At 34.2% G+C, this 9,511-nt stretch overlaps 1 pseudogene; it reads right to left on the minus strand.

Annotated features, from left to right (window-relative positions):
* Positions 1–1,648: 1,648 nt before the first annotated feature.
* Positions 1,649–1,701, minus strand: LOC115895556 (annotated as a pseudogene).
* Between the last annotated feature and the right edge of the window lie 7,810 nt (positions 1,702–9,511).

The raw sequence follows: 9,511 nt of genomic DNA on the forward strand, positions 1-9,511 counted from the left end.
TGAATCTGTAGATAACTTTGGGTAGTTTAAGCATTTCAACAATATTAATTCTTCCAATCATGAGCTGGGATATATTTCCATTTGTTTATGTTCTCTTCAATTTCTTTCTTCACTGTTTTATAGTTTTCCTTGTAAAGATTTTTTACTTCTTTGGTTAAATTTACTCATAGGCATCATTTTTGTAGCTATTGTGTTGTGATTGCTTTCCTAATTTCTTTTCTAGATTGTTCACTGTTGGTGTATATAAGTGCTACTGAATTTTATATGCTCATTTTGCAGCCTGTAACTTTGCTGAAGTTGTCTATAAGTTATAATAGTATTTTAGTGAAGTCTTTAGGTTTTTCTAAATGTATCATGTCATATGTGAAAAAAATAACAACTTATTTTCCAATTTGGATGCCCTTTATTTATTTCTATTGCCAAAATGCTCTGGTTAGAACTTCTAGCACTGTACTGAAAAGTGATAAAAATGAAGATGATTTTCTTGTTATGGATCTTAGAGGAAAGGCTTTAATTTTTCACTGTTTAGCATGATGTTGGCAGTGTGCTTGTCATATATGGTGTTTTTTGTTTTGAGGTATGTTTCTTCCTCATTTTGTTGAGAATTTTTATCACAAAGGAACGTTGAATTTTGTCAAATACTTTTTCAGCACCTACTGAGATGATTATATGATTTTTGTCCTTCATTCTGTTAATGTGATATACCACATTTATTGATTTGCCTGTGTTGAAATATCCTTGCATCCCTGGGATGAATCCCACTTGATCATGATAAATGATCTTTTTATCGTGTTTTTGTATTCAGTTTGGTACTATTTTGTTAAAGATATTTACATCCATGTTTATCAGGGATATTAGCCCGTAGTTTTCTCTTTTTGTTGTGTCCTTGCGTATTGTTGGCATCAGGGAAATTCTGGCCTCGTAGAATGAGTTTGGAAGAATTTCTTCCTTTTCAAATTTTGTAACAGTTTAAGTAGAATTGCATTAGTTATTCTTTGAATGCTTGACAGAATTTAGCAGTGAAGCCATCTGGTTTTACTTTGATGGGTATTACTGCTTTGATCTCATTACTTATTATTAGTCTGTTCGGGTTTTCTATTTCTTCATAGTTCAATCTTGGTAGGTTCTTTGTGTCCAGTAATTTATCCCATGCTAGGTTTTTCCATTTTGGGGTGTATATTTGTTCATAATAGTTTATAATTTTTTTTTTTTGCATTTCTGTTGTATCAGTTGTCATATCTTTTTTTTTGTTATTTCTTATTAAATTTATTTGGACCTTTTTCTTGGTTATTGTAGGTAAGTTTACCAATATTGTCTATCTTTTCAGAAAAAATCTTTTGTTTCATTGATCTTCTGTATTTTTCTTATTCCCCACTTCATTTATTATCTGAAATTTGTTATTTCTTTGTTTTTACTAATTCTGGGGTGGATTTGTTCTTCTTGCTCTGCTGATTCTCTCAGGTGCATCACAAGGTTTTCTATTTGAAATCTTTCTACTTTGTTGATGTAGTTGTTTATAGCTGTAAACCTTCCTCTTACTACTGATTTTACCATATGCCATATATTTTGGTACATTGTATTTCCATTTTCATTTGTTTTAAAGTATTTTTATTTTCAAAATTATTTATTCATTTATTTTTATATTGGAGGGTTTCTCACCAGAAAATTTGCTAGACAGATTCTAAAAGAGCTGTAACACTTAATAATATATTTTTACATTTCCACCTTAATTTCTTCATTGACCCATTAATTGTTCAGGAACTTGTTGTTTAATTTCCATGTGTCTGTATAGTTTCAAGTTCTTCTTATTTTTATTATCTAGTTTTATACTATTGCACTCATAAAAGATACTTCATATGATTTTGACCCTTTTGAATTTGTTGAAACTTATTTTGTGACCTAACCTATAGTCTCTCCTTGAAAATGTTCCATGTGTTGGTGAAAAAAAAATGTGTATTCTGTAGCAGTTGGATACATTGTCTGTAAATGTCAATTAGGTCTATTTGGTATAGACTCTAGTTCATTTCCAACTGCTTACTTGTTGACTTTTGTCTGGATGATCTGTCTATTACCAGAAGTGGGTGGTGACATTTTCTACTATTATTGTATTGTAATGTATTTCTCCCTTTAGATATATTAAAATTTCCTTTATATATTTGAGTCCTCCAGTGATGGGAGCATCTACATGTACAGTTTTTATATCCTCTTGCTGAACTGACTCTTTTGTCATTATATAGTGACTTTTCTCTCTTTCTTACAGTATGCTGCCTGTTGGGTGGAGACCTGTCCAAAGCTGTTGGCCAGAACATCTACAGGTAACTTTGTTTCTTCACAACCTGATGTGCAGGGTACAAACACAAGAATCTTGAGATAGAGATAGTCTATTGGAAGCCAAATTGTCTTTTAAAAATAATTCTTGGAAGTCATAAATTCTGTTTTTGTTTTGCGGAATTCTGTTGTCAATATTGCTAAAACACTTTGAAAGATACACTCGGGTTCAAAGGGAGAAAATAGATACCCCACCTCTTGAAGGACTGTCAGGGTAAGTACATGTAGGATAGAATATGTATCGGTGCAGTTGTTGTTGGACAATTCCATCTAAATACAAGGTATACAAAAGTCAACTATATTCCTATATATTAGGAATGAAGAGTTGGAAAATGAATGATCTGTAAAACATCATTTATAATAGCTTAAAAATAACATGACCTAGTTAGATTTAAATTAAAATTGCACGTGTAAGAGCTGTACATTAAAAACTATACAATATTGTTGAGATGAGTAAGACTGCCTAAATACATGTGAAGATATCTCACGGCCTTGGATTGAAACTCTAAATGTTGGTAAAATCTTAGTTTTATCCAAATAGGTCAATTGACTCAAGGCAATTCCATTCAAAATGCTAGTAGGGTTTTGTTTGTTGTTATTTTGGGTTTTTGTTCATTTGATTTTGTAGACAGAGAGTAGAAAATGACAAATAGAGTCTAAAATTTATATAGTAATGCAAAACGTCTATATCAGTAGAAATTGGTATACAGAAATAAAAGTTGTCCACTACCAGAACTAGTGGAGGAAAACTCTGGCAAAGTCTGCAAAAGGAATGGCATTAACACTTTCTACATGTTTGCAGGTGACCTTTTTTTTAAATGATAGCAAACATTTGCTACATTCATAATCCCCTCTGTACATTTTTTAAAAAAATACAAACACTTGTGATACAAATTTTTTGTGCAGATGTATGCTATGTAAATGAGAATGTCAACTTTTATTCCCAATTTGTCCATTTTCATTATTATAGATGGTGCTATATGCAAAATCATTTATACGATGCCTAATATGAAATGAATATTTTAATTTTAATTAACAATCAATTGTATATAGACAAATTAATCCCTTACTTGCTATAAAAATGGTAAAATCTCAGGACAAAATGTTATTTGCCAAGAATCATAAGCTAGGCTACCGTGACTTTACAATTAGATATTGTTCTAGAAATGGCTTTTTCTGGCTTACTTAGATTCATATGAGAGACTTCATTTGCAGTTTTAGATGCTTGATGGAGACAGAAACTTAAATATTGAACTACAAAAATAACAAGGTGATGGATATAAATTTTTCTAAAACGCTTCTATTAAATGTTGGATATATGATGAAGAATAATACATAAGTATCACTTCACAGTCTCAAAACTAGTAGACTAGAAATATGAATCTCCTGACACCATCTACCCATCTATCCACAACTAAATAAAAGTATTTTATTTGTGTTTAAATTTATGAAACCATTCTGGGTGTCTGTGATCCTCTCCATTTGACCTATATGATTCTAAGTTTTTTCTGCCCCCTTATCAGTTATTTCCTTTGATTAGAAACAAAATCAATTAGTCATTTTGGATGTCCTGATGTTAAAATAATACATATTTCTGATTTTTAGGAATCAAAAAAATCATAGCCTCTATCCTATATTTATTTAAACTGTTATGTAATAATTAGGCAGTCTCTGAAATAGCTCAGAAATATTTTTTACCGTTATAATTTGCTAACTCATTTAATATGCTTAAAATATTTAAAAGTATATTAATCTTTTAAATTTTGTGTATTATTTTATGACACTTTCAAAACTAACATTGTTTTTGGATATTAGCTTTTGAATTTCCTGATTTGTGGGTTTAATTTTAACTCTGATTGCTCATAATTATACATATTCCCATTGAATTCATGAAAGTATTTTATTAAATGCTTACTTACAATTGAAAAAATGAAACACACAAAATTGTCTTCAAGTTAGTACTTTCAAAAATCATTTCATTAGAGTATTATAAATGGCACTAGCAAATAGAGACTGCATGTAGGAATAATAATTTGCTTCCCCATGGATATTTTATGTTGTGATAGAATAGAACAAGAGATTTACCAATTTTTTTATTATACAGATCAAATTAGATACTATTCTAAATGTTGTGAAATTATTTTGTTTTAATATTGTGAAATTTACTATCATGTTCTATGAATAAAGATAATAGTAATTTCAAAGAAAATATTATTTGTTAATTTTACAAGAGGGTGAATGGTTGCTATTGGAGCAGCTCTGAACTGTCGTTGGTGACTATTAAGCATTTACAAAATATTGGTGACTGCAAAGGTTTTTATGTGGATAAACATACTACTTACCAAACCTTACAAAACATGTATTAGAAATAACTTCAAATAAAGAGAACTTAGCTAATTTGTCCAGCGTTGAATAAAAGGAAATAGGATTATGACTTGAACCTTGCCTTGTTTGACTTGTGAAACTGAGCTCAAAACACTAAGCTGTACTCACTGGGGTTGTCAGATTGAAAATGTGGTATACATATTACAAATACATATATTTTTTAAACTCATCTAATAAATATTTGCTAAAGGAAACTATGTACCGTGCATTTATGAAAGATAAATGTTGTAGTTTTGTGCATGATGTTTGAAACTAGATTTATTGTTCTAGTGTGGTCTTGCAAATATTTGGATCTATTTGCATGAAGCTTGTAGTATTCTCTCACAGCCTTTTTTTCAGAAGCTAGTGGTGAGCGAGTACGACTTTCCCTGCTTTTCATGTACGTAGGAAACTTGACCTCAGTCATCAATGAAATGAGGGGTCCTCAACCAGTGAGCTGCAGACTAGTATTGGTCCGTGGCCAGTTAGGAACCAGGCTGCACAGCGGGAGGTGAGCGGCGTCCAGGTGGTGGAGGGAGCATTAATGCCTGAGCTCCGCCTCCTGTCACATCAGCAGCAGCATCAGATTCTCATAGGAGCGCAAGCTATTGGGAACTGCGATACAAGGGATCTAGGTTGCACGCTCATTACTGGAGTCTAATGCCTGATGAACTGATGATCTGAGGTGGAACAGTTTCATCCCCAAACCACCTCCCTCACTGAAAACCCCACCCCTGCGGTGAAAAATTGTCTTCCACGAAACGGGCCCTTGGTGCCAAAAAGGTTGGGAACCACTGATCTAAAGTACTTTCTTCATTGTCCTTAGTTTTAATGTTGTACGTACCCCTGTTTGCTATTCTCTTACTTTTTAAAACAATTTCATTCTGTTCTTTCTCACAAATTGTTACATCATTGATGGCGAACCCCAAATCTCTTCTATCTTGTCATACCAAGTACTTAGAAAAGCACCTTTGCATACTAAGTACTCAAAATCGTTATTGAATGAACGTTTGTTACATACAATATAGTAGTAGTTTAACATTTTTTTTTTGTGAATGCAAAAGTAATACAACTTCATTATCATAGAAAGTCATAATGGTTTGGTTCATCAATATTTGAACTCTCCTATTACACACTTAGAAAATTTGTTACAAACTGAATCTAATTTGCTACTTAACCATTTCCCTGGAATAAACACATGGCTCTATTTTCTGTGAAACAATTTGCGTTTTGTAAGTGAAAAGAATGAGACATGTTGTTTTCCAAAGTTAGTGGATTTAGATATCTTTGATGTTTAGGGGTCTGAAACATGGAGTTCATACTTCAGGTTCACTATCTCCAAGTTGCAACCTTAGCTTCTCTGAACCTGTTTTCTCATCTTTGATATGCGTATAAATGTATTTGCCTAATATGGGCATGCAAGCAAGAAGAGGATATGACACCAAAGAAAATATAATTTTGGTGATTATTTTAAGGTGGTCAGGAAAGATTGGAGCTATGTCATCTACTTAAACACCTCTATGTCCCTTTGCCCCATTTTGACAATAAAAGGACAAATGTAGCAATTCCAGCCAAATACAGACACAGTGGCCTAGGGAAGAGGTGATAACGGAAGGAAACAGATATTTTAATGTAGAGTGGAAGTGGGCAGTGCTGAGAATCAGTTGTGGCCCTGCACAAGTTACGTTAGTGCGGCTGTAGTTTGTTCTACAGCTCTTCCTTATTTACGTTTTCTTCAGGAAGATTTGTGGAAGAGCTCTTTTCAGAAAGTATATAGACAACTGAATCCATGCGGTGGCATGGATGGACTGTGGTGGACTCCCAGATGTTCATTTAATAAAAGTCTTCTTTCCACAGCTGCTGGGCATGCATCAGAGCTCAAATTCTTTCTCTGTCCAGCCTTATTTCCGTTCTTTCCCTTCCACAGGTGTTGACCCAGAGGTACTCCTTAGTACACATCCTATGCTCTAAGTTCCATCTGAATCTCTGCTTTCTGGGGAACCCAAACAGTGACACCTCCCCATTCTCTGTTATGTGTCTGGCTGCAACTCTAGAGGACTTGCTTTGGGGAGTATTCTCTCACCTTTACCATCAGCTCATCACTATTATCTCACTGTTTCCATCAGCATCTGAACGTACATCTCCTGATCTAAAACAAACAAACAAACAAAAAACAAAACAAATCTTCACCTCAAACCCATACAATCTTTGAGCTCAATCCCATTTTAGAATAAAAATCTTTATAGAACTCTTATTGCTTGTTATAGACTGAACTCTGTCCCATGCTGAACTTCCTACATTGAAGCCTAAACCTCTGCCCGATGTGACTATGTTTAGAGGTCATAATGGTGGGACTCTAATACAATAAAACTGATGTCCTTATAAGATGAGGAAAAGACAGAAGAATGTAATGTAAGCCAGAAGCTTATACCTGGATAATATTTTATATATATATATATATATATACACACACACACACACATCTATCTATCTATCTATCTATCTATAATAAATAATAAATATTTTATTGATGCTAAAAAGAGTACTTAATTCCTGAAAAAAATTGTTTAGAAAATATCACATAGATACCAAAGGAAAGGCAACTTATCTCTTTTGGAAAATAAGGCTATTAAATTTACTTTCCAGTGTCCTAGTAAACAAACATTCAAGGTTACAACTTACAATGTATTTTTACAGTAACAATATTTCCCATTAAGCACAATACAATACATCTTTTTAAGGATTTTTTGGATGGATTTTTCTCTGAGATGTATTTAGCCTTGAACAACGCATCCTGATGAAAAAATCTCCTAGAAACTGATGTTGAAAAACAAGAGCTTATGAAATTCTATTTTATCTACAAATGGCAGTGAAAAAGAAAAAAAAACTTACAACCAATGAAAAATTGTAACTCTTTTGCTACTAAAAAGTTATTTTATTGTATTAACACACTGTCAGAACATATAAGCCTATTTCACATAGCAATCAATTCTAAAACAATTACACATCTTACAACACAGCTCCAGAAGAGATCATTGAGCTGTCCTGGATGAAAGCATTCTCTAAATATAATAGAACTGCATTTTTGAAGGGAGGGGCATAAGAATTGTACTTCTGTATGGAAAAGTATTAAAAATAAGTATTTAGACTTTTGTTTTATATTTTAGAAAAGTAGAAACTATATACACATAAGACTAGAATTTAGATGTAATATTTGCTATCCAGTGGTAATTTTCTTTTGTTTTGTTTTCTTTTTCTTTCTTCCTTTTTTTTTTTTTTTTTTTTTTTGTCTTTTTGAGACAGGCTGTCACTCTGTCACCTAAGCTGGAGTGCAGTGGTGTGATCATGGTTCACTGTAGCCTCGATCTTCCAGGCTCAAGCCATCCTCCTGCTCAGCCTCCTGAGTAGCTGGGACCACAGGAGTACATCACCATGCCTAGCTAATTTTTTTTTATTTTTTGTAGAAACGATGCCTCACTATGCTGCTCATATTAGTCTTGAACTTCTGGGTGTAAGTGATCCTCTCGCCTCGACCTCCTAAAGTGCTGGAATTACAGGTGTGAGCCACTGCACCCAGCCTCCAGTGGTAATTCCTGTGTGCATTTGATTGTATAACTATTCGTTATTTCTTTTTGTATATATATATTTTTCATTCTAAATGGAATGCTGCTATTTATCATGGAATGGAATTTTGTTTTCCTCCGCTTCCTCTCCACAGAGCTGGGCAGCATGTCATCCTCATAGAGAAACTCCTTTACCAGTGTGATTCCTGAGCAGTAGAGCAGTAACGGCTGAAAGGTGCCTGGCAAAAGCCACTTACATGTCTCTGTTCTTTGTTGTTGTTTCGTTTTGTTTTTGAGATGGAGTCTCACTCTGTCGCCCAGGCTGGGGTGCAGGGGCACTATCTTGGCTCACTATAACCTCTGCCTCCCAGGTTTAAGCCATTCTCCTGCCTCAGCCCCGTGAGTAGCTGGGATTACAGGTGTCCGCCACCATGCCCAGCTAATCTTTTTTTTAGTAGACACAGATTTCACCATCTTGGTCAGGCTGATCTTGAACTCCTGACCTTGTTATCCACCTGCCTTGGCCTCCCAAAGTGTTGGGATTACAGGCGTGAGCCACTGCGCCCAGCCCACATGTCTCTCTTCTGTAATTAATTTGGAAGAAGGTGTAAACAGTTACCCTGGGCATCTCTAGAGAAGCACAGAAGTTCCCGAGGTTGAGGGTGTATATCCAGATAAGCTAGAAATTGGGAACAGAAATGTGTTCCATAGAACTAGAAGCTCTGATATATTCAGCACAGGATAAGTACTAAAAAACAGAAGGGAACAGAAGAAATGAGTTACAACCAGAGAAGGCCACTAGCATGGAGAACAACACTCAGACCTGATGACCATCCCCAGGGTGACCAGATGCCTATGCCCTTCTGGGATCACTATGGGAGAGAATGGGAGGTGATGACTCTCAGGGTAACTGAATACCTATCCGAAAGAAACTCAAGTTTCAGTCAGATGGAACTAAGTTTCTGTGAATGAGAAAATGTATCTGTTTGCCAACAGTGAATAGGGGCATTGTGCTTTTAATGTACATTTGAATAGATTTACCTCACTGCACATCCAAGATAGCAGAACTGTAACTACATAATTTAGCCACAAGATATACATTCATTAATGTAATTTGTTTTTATTTCCAAATGTCAATATGTTATGAACATTATTCTACACTAGTAAGTATATATCTACTAAATAATTTTTAATATTACAGATTTTTTTTTTTTTTTTTTTTTTGAGACGGAGTCTCGCTCTGTCGCCCAGGCTGG

This window comes from Rhinopithecus roxellana, chromosome 21 (assembly GCF_007565055.1).
Source record: "Rhinopithecus roxellana isolate Shanxi Qingling chromosome 21, ASM756505v1, whole genome shotgun sequence".
Classification (NCBI taxonomy): Eukaryota; Metazoa; Chordata; class Mammalia; order Primates; family Cercopithecidae; genus Rhinopithecus; species Rhinopithecus roxellana.